This window comes from Scatophagus argus, chromosome 18 (assembly GCF_020382885.2).
Source record: "Scatophagus argus isolate fScaArg1 chromosome 18, fScaArg1.pri, whole genome shotgun sequence".
NCBI classification, from domain to species: Eukaryota; Metazoa; Chordata; class Actinopteri; family Scatophagidae; genus Scatophagus; species Scatophagus argus.
This window is the reverse complement of record NC_058510.1, coordinates 6,098,906-6,112,024: the sequence shown is the minus strand read 5'-3', so window position 1 is coordinate 6,112,024 and position 13,119 is coordinate 6,098,906.

The window sequence follows — 13,119 nt, the reverse complement described above, 5'->3', positions numbered from 1 at the left end:
CCGGTGGGGGAATCGAACCGGTGACCCTCCGATCACAAGCCGCTTCTCCAACCTCTAGGCCACGGCTGCCCCCTGTTAGTCACTATTAGGCCGGAGTGGTAAAGAGTTGAAGAGCAAAATAGCACAACATATGCTAAATTAATCAAAAATCATTCTGATTTGTCCTCCAGTGTTTTAAAAGTTTGAAGGTTAAGAGAAAAATTTGACAGATGACAAAGCCCTTTGCATGTCAAGGAAAAACAAAAATGTCCACTCTTCGGATAAATGTGCTCTAAATCAATTCTTTGCGCAATCAATCAATCAATCAATCAGTGATTCCTTCCATTAAATGTCACCATCATCTCTCTCTTAGTGTTAAAAGGGTCAAAATCACCAGCTTCAGGGACCCTCTTGGCTAACAAGACCTACTGCAACATGAAGCCCTCCTATTTATCGCATCGGTTCTGTGACCTCTGGCAGTGTCTGGTGCTTTTATCTCTCCACTGACTGCGTAACTGTGTAACTGCTTGGTAGTAAAACTGACAAAACAGAACAGAATTGGATTAATGAAGACAAATGTGTGAATTCGGTTGTATGAATGTGGCCCTTGTTGTCCCATTGGATGGTATTTTTGCTGCAAAGGCCTGTTCTCTCAATCATTGTAATAAGGCTGATCCCAGTCAGAGCTTTGACAGCTCGGAGACGAGGCTGCCCTCCTTCTGCGGTGCTCAGTTCAGCACAAGTGGAGACAAAACGACTGGAGGAACAAACACAGATCTGCAGCCACCAACAAGCGCACCGCTAGCTAGCAGTTTGCACTTTCAGTTTGTACAGTTAAATCAAGAGACAGAAATGAGCGGCATCAGTCAAAATTGTGGGGTTTTAAATAAGACTTCTTTTCTCTTTTTTGAACAGTATTTCAGATGTTGAACTTAATCGTTTGTTTGTTTAAAAAAATAAAATCATTCATATAGTTCCAGAGATGAGAAGCTGCCTTTGTGTACGTTGGCCGTGTATTCTCATTATCTCCATTCACATTATTATCAGACCATAAGCAGTGGCACAGTGGAAGTACACACAGGGCATCCTTAAGGAATATTGTCCAATTAGGCTGCTCAGAAGTCTGTCCCACGAGGATAAAACCTTTTATTTCTCATATTAACGCTGGCTTCTGTGGAGTGCAGTAATGTGTTCTTGTTAAGCCACGAAGGAGTGAAAAATGAAGCATCATTTGTGTTTTCATGGTTGCGTAAGCACTGAGCACACTATCTGCAATGCATGTGATGTCCCTGCCTTTAACAGGATGTTGTTTGTTTGAATTGTGAGGAGTCACGTCTAATCGAGCTTTACCTCACGTCACACTCCTGCAGAGATACAACAGCTCCCTCGTTTTATAGCTTCTGTACTTATGCACAAGTGACAGCATTAGCACATGCTAACATAACTAATTGCCTTTAATAAATGAGATATTAAAGTATGCCGATCCTCCCTGACCCAAAACTGACAATTGTGTTAATTGGATCTGATGAGGTTAGTTGACACAAATTTACGTTTAACTACGTTAAAGTGAAAGGAAGAAGACATCGCCCTCAGAGTCATCGACTCAATCAACACTAATGACTCTAATGCTTCTTTGAATTTAATACTTATCACACACTTAATTGAGACTCAGAGCAGGTAAGGTGAGGCAGCAGGACTGTGCAGACACGTCCTCCTCTGCTGTCTCATTTTCATACTTTAGACAGCTTTAGAATAAAACTAAATGTATAGAAATCCTATCAGAGTGAGAAGAAGAAGAAGACGATAACAATAACTGTGATGTTATGAGGAGAAGACTCACAAAACTACTGTTTCATCTTTCCTCTCTTTTCTCTGTGCACCTCTCGACCTTCACATTGTGTCCGCTGTTGTCTCTCATGTTTTTAGAGATCAGATTTCCATGTACAGCATCTTTCCGGCCACTCTAGCACGCTCTGGGCCTCTCCTCCGATTTCACCACAAGGATCCTCCACAAAACAAAAAGTCACATTTATCTCCGTAATTGGCCTCAGCGTTTAAGTGGATAATGTGGTTATTACTGCATTCTTTGTTTCATTTCTTCCCCTCCACTGCTCCTTCCTTTCTTTCCTCTGTTCTCTCTTTTTTCCCCCCTCTGGGTTTTATTTTTTTCTCTGTTGAGCTGGTAAGTTCAATGCAGAGGCACGTATGCACTCTGGAAAGGTAATCTAGAAGCCAGTTGAGCCATGACAAATAGGGACAGCTGGCCTAATTGAATCATTTGAGCTAAGACAGCTCAACTTGGTTATCCCCTCTGCAGCCCACACTGATATTAGTGTGGGAATCATTAGCCATGAAATCATGTCTGCTCTCTCCGACTGCATCCTTTATGACATGACAGCCAGCCCAGCCTGTCTCTTTCACTCTCACACCAAAAAGAGCCCTTCATCATAAACAGGCAGAGGTGAAGGCAACCAGGAATGAGTGAGATGTCTTTTTTTCTTTCTTGCTTGCTTTTTTTTTTTTGCCTGGATGCTTGTTCTTGTGAAACTATTTCATTAAATGCCATGTAGAGAGTTTTGTGGTTACATGAAGTCATTGCTGTACTGCTAAATCACAAACATGCACAGTGGTTTCATCCCATTGTGCTCCAGCGTTGTAATCCTGTCCTCAATTCTGTTTGTCTTTATATGTGACTGTATGGCTCCAGACTGTCCTACATATGTTGCTTCTGAAGCCATTTTCGTGTCCCCTTTCTAAGACTCGAATATTTTCGATCACTTCCTGTCACACCTCGTGGCCCTTAATGAGACACAATTACATTAATTCCTGAGAACCATTTGTGAATAATGCAATCAGGTGGTCATGATGGGCTCCATCGAAGGATTGGGGGGGTCCTCTTGGTGAGGGAAGAGAGGGTTGCCACATGGTCTGAGACTCCTCCTGCCTTGCAGCCTGTTTTCTGTGGTTCCTCTCTGCAGGAAACCCTGTCATGCCAGGCGGTGCCACGGACATCGACAGAGCTGAGGGGGGATGGAGCAGCCAGGCAGACATCTCCACTGAGAGTGATACTGGTTTGGTAAGGGATGGTAAGGCAATGAGGTATTAGTACACGATTTGTCCAAAATATTTTAATCACACAGACCTTTGTGTTTTATTTGCTCACCTTATAGGTCCCCATGTGCCAAAAAGTAAAAAAAATACTTTTTGTATGACCACTACAGGCTCATTTTGCTCTTCTCTTGCCTTAGTGTAGTGATGTAGGACATGAGGCACAGTGACTATGAGCCCAATGGATGAGCCGTGTGCTCTGCGTAATAATGGACATCCATCCAAGAGCGAGGACGCCTAGCTTAATGGAGCTCAGACTGGGGATACTGTGCAATGTTCAGGCCCATTTCCTTTTGACTCACATTCCACTGGGGTGGCATGACCCCAATGAGGCGGCTGCTTTCCCCAGGTGGCAGTGAGCGATGCTCTTCCACAGTGTCGGGGCAGGGGAGCGAGGAGACCCTTCTTTGCCCAATGGGCTGAGCTGGAAAAACAGACGCCCACACAGACTTTTACACATCTCGCACACACACACACACACACACACACACAGCTGCAGCCTTCACACCCTCGGGGTCTCCAGTCCACTTTAAAGGAAATTTCAGCATAAGCAATTATTGAGGTTTAGGGAGTGACAGGTCTATTCCAGGTCTCAACAGGCACACAGAAGAGAAGCGGACTGACAGTCGTCTGGACTAACCACTCGGGTTGAGGCAGTGTGCTGGACTAAGTGAGCTGCATGTCTGTCTGCCTTTCAATCCACCCTTGGGGCTTTTTCAGACGGGCACTCTGCCTCTCCCTGGATGTTTACACATCATTAAGGGTCCCCTGTCTCATCTCTGCTCTGTCCTTTAAAGAACAGGGCTGCACTGATCTGAGGTGGAAGCAGCGACAGTTTTGTTAGTCAAGCGTGAGACAAAGAAAGCAGCGCTGCAGAGGAGGCAGCAGAGTCCAACAGACACTGAGAACAATGCTTCAGTTCATGTCATGTCATTTTTTTTTTTTTACACAACTTGATGCACAGACTTTCAAAAAAAATCTCTTCTTGAGAAATATGTTTGCGCAACAGTATTATACAACTGAAACTTTTGTTTGAGCATTGAATCAAATCTATTTTTGGAACACACAATTAATCATATCATTTGCGGTTTTTGTCAAATGTGCATAATAAACAAAATCTACAATTATAATGAAAAGTAATCAGTGATTGTTTGCCCACATCATCAACAGAGCTTTAAGAAGAACTTTGGAAATCTGACTTCTGAAAGGAAAAAAAAAAAAAAAAAAAAGCAGGAGCATGAAAGTCTGGTGTGCGGCAGACACGTTAGACAACACTGGTAATGAAGCATTGGCAGAAAGTGATAATTATTTTAATTAATGATAATGGTTTTAATGATTCAACATTTTGGCTAATTGATTATGATTGATTGCACATTACTAAACAAGGAAAGTGAATCAGGGAGGTAATCAGGGAGATGACAGCACAGGTCAACACTACAGCGTGACGGAACATACACTACACATGCTAATCAGACCCAGAGAGACAGAGAGAGGGAGAGGCGGAGGGACGGAGGGACGGAGACGGGCAGACGGAGGGATGGAGTGGAAAAGAAGCGAATGGGTTCCCCAGTAAAGAAATGCAGAAAGAGAAAATAACATGAAATAGACTGTGCAGGTAAAAGAAGGACACAAAATGAGCAGAAAAGTAGATGCTATTCACCTGGCTGCCTCGTTTGAATTTAATAAGTAAAAATGATTCATGTTTGAGATGACTTGCAGCAAATAGCATGCATTTTGTTCAGGAAACTGTTTTGTTTGATGTGAACGCCGGGTGATATCTCAACAGAGCAATCATACTGACTGAAGCTGCAGCTTCTTTTGTATTTCTAAATGTTTCAAAGGTTGTTTAACTCAATTTTGCTTGTCAAAGAGCTCTGCGTGCTCATTCCCAGACTCCTCACTCAGTAATGTTAAGGAAAGAAACATGTTTTATAGTCTCCCTGAACAGAAAATAGTTTGTTATGTGATTTAGGGGAGATTGAAGATTAAGTCAATTTTTAAGTTTCTTTTTTGACAAATTCTTTTGCATGAATGATTAATAAAAAAAAAAACAAAAAAGAAAAACTTTTAGGAAAGGAACTTTTTCTGTGGCAGATTTTATCTGTAAAATTGGGGAAATAAGATCTTTGTTATGTTATGTTATGTTATGTGTAGGAAGTGCGAAGAAACAATCCTTTTGCTAGGTTACAAAAAGGATAGGACACACACATAAACAAGTAACGTGTTTCTCTCGTTGTCATTGTTCATTTAGATTTTATTGTGTAGGTAAAAAACGACACCCTAACTGCCGTACATTAGAGTTGTTCCTTGTCTTAGGCTGTTTTCTGGGCATGACAAGCACACGTTCCCTTCCTAAAGAGGTGTCAGTCGCACTAGTGTCTCCTTAAAGCCACTTGAAGAGTGGCGACGAGGCATTGTTCATAACACACACTCTCACCCTGTGACCAGTGATTAACATTTTAAGGAGGGAGTCGATCCTTCCGCTCCTCTTCTCCATCTCCTCTTGCTTTTTTCCCCATCACACAGACACTCATCAGAAGGATGTTGTTTTTTTCCTATTCCTAGACTCCTCACTCCACCTCCATCATCAGATGCTATTGTCTAACCCTTGTGGCCAAACCCCCACCCCATGCCCATGGCATGCAAATGTGTCCCCTTGATTTCACTTTGGAGAGATGGTGAGTGGAGTGGTGAGGTGTCCTGCCCTCTGCCACCCCTCCTCCTCCTCCTCCTCCTTCATTGTAGCCCACCTCCATCTCCTGCTCTCACCCTCTGGATGGGGTGTTCCTCTGAGTGGATGGACTAGGTTTGAGTTTAATTAATGAAATGTATGATAATGTGATTTCTTTAATAGAATGACATAGTCTAATGGTGTTGTGTGATTATGATTAATATAGTGCTTTGGTGGGAGAGAACCTCAGCCAAAGGCTAAATGAGGACCTCCTCTCTACAGTTCCAGTCCTGGACACATTTCAGCTCTGCCTTAGACCTCTGAACGGCGCTTGTGTCCGTCTCTTAGTTCAGATACTGACTGCAGAGTTCACTGAATACATGTGCCTTAGTTTACCTTTTTTAAAAGAATAGACTGACATTTTTGAAAAAATACCTTATAAATTATCAGCTGAGAGTAATATGAGAAGATCAATACCGCTCTTACTCTATGTCTGTGGGGTTTATATTAAGCTACCACCAGTAGTTGATTAGCTTAGCTTAGCATAAACATCTCCTTGTCAAGTTCAGAGGTCACAGAATCTGTCTATCTATCACAGTGACACTGATGGCAGAAGGTGTTTTGTCACCTTTGGACCAAGTCAGGCCAGCTGATCCCCCCATTTTACTGACTTGAAGCTAAGCTAAGGTAATTAGCTTTGCTTCATATTTACTGTTCAGACGTGAGTTTTCTTCATTTTCTCATCCAACTATTGGCAAGAAAGCAAAGAGCACATTTCACAGAATGTCAAACGATTCCTTTAAATTGTAAACATGCAGCTTGTATGTATTTGTTGCTGAAACCTGTCAATATTTATTCTTTCAATAAAATTACAGAGACAGAATCCACCTCCAAAAGCTGCTCCTATTTCCGTGATTGCTGTGTGAGATATGATGCTGTCCTCGTATAAACACGCAGAAGATTAATGTCTTAAACTGATCACTGATGGTTCAATATATCTTATATTTGTAATGATCCCATAGGTCAAATGTCGCTATTTTCTCTTGCAGATGTAGACTGGTGAAGTGGCAGTCAAGCATGAATCATATTATCCTTGAAGAGATTAATGTAGCTGACTGAATGAAGAGGGTAATGATGTGAACAAGGCCACTTAGACTCTGTTTATAACAGGAGTAACTACTTTTATTTCTGTGAGGTGTTTTCTTCATTTTCCAAATATACGGCCTAATTTAACCATATGGCGAGAAAACTTTTCATTAGACTGTGCTCTCTGTGTGGCTGCATGCGATGTCAAATCCCATAAAATTTGAGTTTTGAGCTTCAGAAGTGACATCTTCGGCAGTCGGTGGAAAGTGATGAATCAAGGTGCTTCTCCTTCGGAAACAAAGCCTTCCATCATGTCCACCTGTCTGAAGGTTGCTTGAAGGACAGAAGGGCAGCCATCGTCTGGAGAAACAGGAGGTTTGAGGGAAGTGCTTCTCTGCAACCGTTTGTCACTCTGATATTTGGTAAATGTGATAATTAATACTGTAATTTAACTAAACCCACTCTGCGAGGTCTGTAATTAGAACTGATGTACCTACTTAGCACACCAAGCATCACAGGTGGGCCCAAATTAATCTGCAAATAGAGCTAAATTGCCTGCGCTTAGCGTTTTCGTCAACGTCACTCACTTTGGGAGGAAATATCTGTAATTAATTCTGATATAACAAAGTCATAAATTTGAGGTTAAATGCAGCCTTGACAACAGACGTGATGACAGCAAGACACCTCATCTAGTCGTCCCAGATGGGATCCAAGACTCTGCTTTCTACCAAGAACTTGGCTGAGGCTTCCTCTGACAACTGTTTGCTGCTATAAAGACACGAGGACATATTCAAAAATAGACTCATCTTTTCTTGCACACAGTCTTTTTCAATTTTGAGTAAATCGAAATGAACTGTAGTGAAAGCCGACTTCCAGGCTACAGAACGGAAAATGAAATGATTAGTTCTGGATGGAAGCCAAATGAATGAATGCATTTTTGATTTTGACTTGCGATGAAATGAAGCTGCAGCCGCACAGTGATTTACAAGCTTGTTTAGTCTGAGTTTTTGCTCTTTCTTTGTCAGAAGGCGTCTTATTCCCAAACATGGCACATGTAGATGTAGCAAGTGAAACTACTGAACTAAATTTAATTTACACCAGAACGGATTGTTTAAAACCTTTAATTTTGCACATCTGATGCCCTTAAGATTTAAGACAGTTCCCAAGACGTGTCCATACGGGAGGGGGGGCTTCAACTCATCAGCTACCACAAAGACACTAAATTAACATATGGATAATGTAAAACAGAGGTGCATTAAAATGAAAAAATCCAAAAATTAAAGGCTCCTACAATGAATGCCCTCTCCTGGGCTTTTGTTTTGGTTGGTGCACACGGCACAAGCTGGCACGCCACTATTGTTGAGCAAATATAGTGGATTAAACTGAATGACAGTCAAATCAAAGAAATAATCACATATTTATGAATATTTAATATGGTCGTGGCAAATAAGGCAAGTAATTAGGAGTTTCCATAATTTAGGAAATTGTTATTTTATGTTAATGAGAGATCTTCAGCTTTTTCTCATGAATAATTTATGAATCCACAACAACAAAAAAAAAAGTTTAGCAGGGAAGGAATGAGGAAGTCATGTTGATGAGACACACAAACGCGTCGCTTTCCTTCAGTTCCTATTGTTGTGCTCAATTTGTCTCTTGAAATTTATTCACGTGTTGGTTGCAGGTTTTATCAGTGGAACGTGCAATGCAGCTGGGTGGGGTGTTGTTGAGGAAGGGGAGATGATACTGGCATCTCAAGCAGACATCACAGTGTCTGCATGTCCACCCTCACAAAGCAGACTATTCTATCCCACAGGTGCAAAACAAACTGATCTTGTAAGAGAGGAGTGAAGGGGGGGAAGTCAAGTATCAGCTAAAAATGTAAGGACTTTGAGATAACAGAGCAGAGGAGGTGGAGCAAACATGAAATATGAGCACGGAGTGAAGACCCCAGCACACTGGAGAGCTGGGAGGGGTCTCACTAAAGGGGTTAATATGAAGGCGGAGGAGGGGGGAGGAGGGGTGGGGGTGGCGGGAGGGGGGCTGGGGAGGGCAGTGAGTCAGAAAACAAGAGCAAAACAAATCTGTGATCTGGAACTCGGAGAGCATCCACTCAGGAGGGATTAATGAGAAGTAGGAGGCTGTGAAATTATGTGGCCTTTGAGTGGGGAGAATGGCCCTAGCAGAGCATGGCCCTGAAATGAGGTGAGACAAACTTCACCTGATCCACAATTAACGGCATCATGCGGATGGATGACACAGGGTCACAGCAGGGGGGGGAGAGGGGGGAGTGAGACAGAGAGAGAGAAAAAGAAAATCACATTTCACTTTGTGGAAAATTATCACCCCTTCCAAAAAGGGCAGCCATCAGAAACGAGGAGTCAATGAGGAGAGGAGAAGATTTTACACACCTGTCTTTTTAAAAAAGGCAGCGGCGGGGATGAGAGCGAAAGCTTGTTACGAAGATTTATGCTTAATAAGGACAGACAGTAGCAGGGGATGGAGACAATTAACAGCAAGGGAAAACATAAATAAAGAGTGAAAGAGTGAGAGGCAGAGGGGGAAAATGGGGTAGAGTTGATAGCACAGGGGGTGAGGAGCAATAACAGGAGCACAAATGATTAAGTGGTGTTCGAGACTAAGAACACTTGTTTGCAAGGACAATCTTTGTGTGCTTTTGTTGTTTGCCGGCCGCCTTTATCTTTGTGTAATTCTCCGTCTGATGAAATGTGTTTAAAGAGATGAATTGGGATCGGAGGAGCCGTCCTGACATGATTATGAGGGATTCATCTGCAGCCATCTGCCACCGTTATGAAGTGGGGGGGGGGGTTAGCAGAGAGACAGAGAGAGAGGGAAAGGGAGAGAGAGAGAGAGAGAGAGAGACGAAGGGAGGGAGGGAGGGCGGGAGGGAGAGAAGTGCAGACCTTCTGTTCAGCAACCCTGCCACAAACCCACCATTACACAGGCCTCTGGCCTACAGTTTAACAGAAAGACTTGCTTTGCCTCAGTGTGTGAAGGTGCAGCTTTGGGTCTAATTAAAGAAGCAGAAGTGGGTCATGAAACTTGTGCACTTGTTTTTGCTTTACATGTGTCACAATCCCATTAAAAAACATAACCTGAACAACAGAAGACTAGCTGTTCACCTCTGGGTCACGTCTGGGTGTCCTCTGATGAAAATCATTTTTTAAAGGAATATCTTCCAGGTAGCACTGGCTTTATACTCCGACTTGGAAACGGCACCTACAGACTACATCATATTCACACACCAGTTGGAGGAGAGGGCACAGCAGATGGGTCCATTGCTCATCACAACGTCCACTTGTTCAAAAGGGGAACGCGGGGGCCTCAGACAGCATGTCCTAAAGTTGTGTAATAGGCTTTTTAGTGTCACAAATGAAAGTCACACATTCATTTATTTTTCTCAGGTTTTGTTTTTCTCCCCCTCCCCCCCTTTTTTTTTTTTTGGACTGAAAGATTTGTTCACACGGTTCAACATCACCATGGATAAAAAAGGAGTATAAGCAAATTGTGTAACATAAACCAACATGATCTTATAGACGAACAGAATGTAGACAAAAAAAAATCATCACTTTTGGTGATATTGAGCAGTATTGATGACTATTATCTCACTCTCTAATCTGTCAGCTGCTGCCCTGGCAGCTGGCATGCGTTTTTTTCCCCCCTAGTTATAAAATCACAGTCTGTGTTATTTGCCTTTATAAGTTTGAGTTCAGTTTTACACTGACAGCTGTCTTCCTTTTTATGATCACTTTGTTCCCGTTGTGGAAAAATCCTGCGGTTCTCCTGCGTTTTAACAAAAGCACCTTTTCACATTTTTGCCCACTATACGACTGAGCCATCACTTCTTATTACAGGTCAACGTTACGGTGCTTAATTATGTGCCGGCTGCTTGGGGCTCCTAATAACCTGTCATTGAGGGGAATTTGAATGTCACACCATATTGTTGGGCCCTAATGGCGGCAGGCAGATCCACTGATGAGCCGTTTTGGGACAATTACAGCGAATATTCAAATCACAGGTCTGGGCGTGTGGTGAACTGCACCGCATACAACCTGACAGTGGGGCTGACGCACACGCAGGCACACACGCACGCACACACTTGTTGTATCTTGACCCCTCAAGCCTCAAGCCTCTTGACACATAAAGAAGATGCCTCCCCCCTCCCCTCCCCCCTGCTGCTGCTGAAACAGTTTAACTGTAGCCTGATCGCTTTTATTATCCTCCTAATCCAGATATCAGCGATTTCATCAAGACGGGAAGATATGCATATCATGAATTATTTTGACACTGGGACCTTTTAATTTTCGCCAGCAATATTTCATCCCACCAATCAGTGCCTGGAGTGGTTGTCGGACGTGGCGGTGTCAGAGGACGAGACTCCCCCCGGCAGATCCAAATCATCCAGGGGGACAATAATGAGCTACGGCCACAATTATGAGCTGCCTATGTGTGCATGCATCTCATCAAGCCCCATCACCCACCACCACCCCCCTCCACAATGCACGCTGCTGCAGGAGGGACAAGCACACACGGACACGAGGTCCACACAATGCGAGACATATAACATCGAGGATTTCATTTTAATTAAAAAGTAAGATCACTTTATGATACAAATCATCTTCAGGGTTTTTCACTCAGGTGACAGCAGCTGATGGAGAGGCCTGAGTACACAGTTATTTAACACCCACAGTCCAGGTACAATTAAGTACAATTCTGAGTTATTTGAGTACTTTATTTGAGCATTCTGTTTGACTTGAGATGGAGCTGCTGTACCTCACCATATGTACAGTTAGCCTTATAGTTACTTTGTGGCTTTTTTTATCGAAGACTTTGCATACAAACACTACAGTGTTTCTTTAAAATACATTAAATTTGTATATGCTGTATTTTGTGACAGGGAAAATTGTTAAACGCAATGTCTTCATGTCCTACATTAATGTATTTTAATGTCAGCTGCAGAATTAAAATGCTGAGACACTGACAGTTTTGCTTATGATGCACAAGGTACTTTCTGCTAATGCTTCAATCCTCTCCTATAAAAATGAATGCAGGAATGTTATTTGTAATGAGATGTGTTTACATTGTTCTGTGTACATTATCGCACTTGGTTATCGCCATTTTTTCTTACTTTGTACTTCACACATTGGCAGCACACATAAAAGTACCTTCAACTGGGATCCAGCAAACTTGATCGCATATCAATTAACGTATGACTTAAGTATGGATTTTTATTTTTTATTAAATGTGAACACATAAAGGCAAAGTGAGTGGATCATTTGTTGTGTGGTGAGCAACAGGAAGTCATCATACACCATACCTTAAATCATCATGACTCACGCATTACTTAAGCTTTATTCTATTTATACGATTTGCACTCTTCCTGTGAAGTAAGTGTGTCTTTCTACCCAAATAAAGCGTGTAAATATATGCCAATGAGAGTTTTCATCTAATGCTAAAAATTGTTCTTATTACTGGTTCATATGATTTAGCCTTGACAAACAGTACCTTATTAGAAAGTTGTAGGGATACTTCTTCCAGCATGGGGACCAATAAAATATCACATCAGCTTTGCAGACTCACTGGCCTCCTGTGAGATCACAAAGAGGCTCTGTATTCTACCACGTCTGTCTGTGATATGTGGACTGTGTAACTTAATACTTTGTGTCTTTACCCAGCTCCCTGTGGAGAGGGCATTACGTGAGCAAATTGGATGCTCAAACAGTCAGTCCGTGACCTTCCCTCATCCTGGATGTTGACCCTGGTATAAAGAGAGACATTACATCTCGTTACACAACAACACGGCAGCGGCGCTTTGCTCCAGATAAAGAAAAATGTCTCAATTAAATCTTCACCGGGGCCCCCCTGCTGAAGAGTTATCGCCGCCCCGGTAGCGCTGATCGCTACACTCACACATCCTCAAAAGTTATTTGACATAAATTGCCGGAGTCACATCATTTCCTGCCACACTCTGAGCGGGATTTACGGCTGATCCCATTGACTGGGAGCTGAACCTCCAATAAAATTCCTCAAGAGCCCATGGGGCCATGAGACGCACCTACCGGTATCTACCCTCCATCAGCCACCCCCCGCCTCCGCCCCTGTGTGCAGATTAACCATGCAAATACACACAGGTGGGAGGGTGATACCGACAACACATTTATGCACATGTAGCCTATGCAAGGAGGCTGATATGGCTGTGTGTGTGTGTGTGTGTGTGTGGTGGGGGGCTGTACAACAAACAGGCTGATTTTATTTTA